Source organism: Arachis stenosperma, chromosome 2 (genome assembly GCF_014773155.1).
Source record: "Arachis stenosperma cultivar V10309 chromosome 2, arast.V10309.gnm1.PFL2, whole genome shotgun sequence".
In the NCBI taxonomy this organism is placed as follows: domain Eukaryota; kingdom Viridiplantae; phylum Streptophyta; class Magnoliopsida; order Fabales; family Fabaceae; genus Arachis; species Arachis stenosperma.
Genome location: NC_080378.1, coordinates 23,433,763 through 23,436,111, shown reverse-complemented (window position 1 = coordinate 23,436,111; position 2,349 = coordinate 23,433,763). Strand labels below are relative to the sequence as shown.

The 2,349-nt window shown below is 42.7% G+C and overlaps 1 non-coding gene across 1 annotated transcript; it reads right to left on the bottom strand.

Moving 5' to 3' along the window:
• Positions 1-275: 275 nt before the first annotated feature.
• LOC130963789 (small nucleolar RNA R71) lies at positions 276-383 on the bottom strand. Its single transcript, XR_009079908.1, has one exon. It is a non-coding gene; the product is annotated as a small nucleolar RNA R71 (small nucleolar RNA).
• Between the last annotated feature and the right edge of the window lie 1,966 nt (positions 384-2,349).

The following is a 2,349-nucleotide window of genomic DNA, read 5'->3' as shown; positions in this document are numbered from 1 at the left end:
AGCCTCAGTTAGTTTCTCTAATGCAACAGAATTACAAGTTCCATGGACTTCCAATGGAAGATCCTCATCAGTTTTTAGCTGAGTTCTTGCAAATCTGTGACACAGTCAAGACTAATGGGGTTGACCCTGAGGTCTACAGACTGATGGTATTCCCTTTTGCTGTAAGAGACAGAGCTAGAATATGGTTGGACTCACAACCTAAAGATAGCCTGGACTCTTGGGAAAAGCTAGTCAATGCCTTCTTGGCAAAGTTCTTTCCACCTCAAAAATGGAGTAAGCTTAGAGTGGAAGTCCAAACCTTCAGACAGAAGGATGGAGAATCCCTCTATGAAGCTTGGGAAAGATACAAACAATTAATCAGAAAGTGTCCTTCTGACATGCTTTCTGAATGGAGCATCATAGGTATTTTCTATGATGGTCTCTCTGAACTATCCAAGATGTCTTTGGATAGCTCTGCTGGAGGATCTCTTCATCTGAAGAAGACGCCTACAGAAGCTCAGGAACTAATTGAAATGGTTGCAAATAACCAATTCATGTACACTTCTGAAAGAAATCCTGTGAATAATGGGACTAGTCAGAAGAAAGGAGTTCTTGAAATTGAGACTCTGAATGCCATACTGGCTCAGAATAAGATATTGACTCAACAAGTCAATTTGATTTCTCAAAGTCTGTCTGGAATGCAAAATACACCTGGCAGTACTAAGGATGCTTCATCTGAGGAAGAAGCTTATAATCCTGAGAACCCTTCAATGGAAGAGGTGAATTACATGGGAGAACCCTATGGAAACACCTATAATTCTTCATGGAGAAATCACCCAAATTTCTCATGGAAGATTCAAGAGAGACCTCAACAAGGTTTCAACAACAATAATGGTGGAAGAAACAGGTTTAGCAATGGCAAGCCTTTTCCATCATCTTCTCAGCAAAAGACAGAGAATTCTAAGCAGAACACCTCTGACTTAGCAACCATGGTCTCTGATCTAATCAAGACCACTCAAAGTTTCATGACTGAAACAAGGTCCTCCATTAGAAATTTGGAAGGACAAGTGGGACAGCTGAGCAAGAAAGTTACTGAACTCCCTCCTAGGACTCTCCCAAGCAACACAGAAGAAAATCCAAAAGGAGAATGCAAAGCCATCAACATGGCCGAATTCTGGGAGGAAGAAGAAGCAGTGAACGCCACTGAGGAAGACCTCACTGGACGTCCACTGGCCTCCAATGAGTTCCCCAATGAGGAACCATGGGAATCTGAGGGCTCAAAATGAGACCATAGAGATTCCATTGGACTTACTTCTGCCTTTCATGAGCTAGGATGAGTATTCTTCCTCTGAAGAGGAGGAGTATGTCACTGAAGAGCAAGTTGCTAAATACCTTGGAGCAATCATGAAGCTAAATGACAAGTTCTTTGGAAATGAGACTTGGGAAGATGAACCTCCCTTGCTCACCAAAGAACTGGATGACTTGTCTAGGCAGAAATTACCTCAAAAGAGACAAGATCCTGGAAAGTTTTCCATACCTTGTACCATAGGCACCATGACCTTCAAGAAGGCCCTGTGTGACTTAGGGTCAAGTGTGAACCTCATGCCTCTCTCTGTAATGGAGAAGCTAGGGATCTTTGAGGTACAAGCTGCAAGAATCTCATTGGAGATGGCAGACAACTCAAGAAAACAAGCTCATGGACTTGTAGAGAATGTTTTGGTAAAAGTTGAAGACCATTACATCCCTACTGATTTCATAGTCCTAGAGACTGGGAAGTGCATGGATGAATCCATCATCCTTGGCAGACCCTTCCAAGCCACAGCAAAGGCTGTGATTGATGTTGATAGAGGTGAACTGATCATTCAAGTGAATGAAGAATCCTTGGTGTTTAAGGCCCAAGGATATCTCTCTATCACCATGGAGAAGAAGCATGAAGAGCTTCTCTCAAAACAGAGCCAAACAGAGCCCCCACAGTCAACTTCTAAGTTTGGTGTTGGGAGGCCACAACCAAACTCTAAGTTTGGTGTTGAACCCCCACATTCAAACTCTAAGTTTGGTGTTGGGAGGTTCCAACATGGCTCTGAGTATCTGTGAGGCTCCATGAGAGCCCTCTGTCAAGCTACTGACATTAAAAGAAGCGCTTGTTGGGAGGCAACCCAATGATTATATTTTATCTATTTCCCTTTGTTATTTTATGTTTTTTGTAGGTTGATGATCATAAGAAGTCACAAAATCCATTGAAAAAGCAAAAACAAAATAAAAAACAGGAAGAAAAACAGCACACCCTGGAGGAAGAACCCACTGGCGTTTAAACGCCAGTGAGGCTAGTAGTTGGGCGTTTAACGCCCAGTCTGGCACCATTCTGGGCGT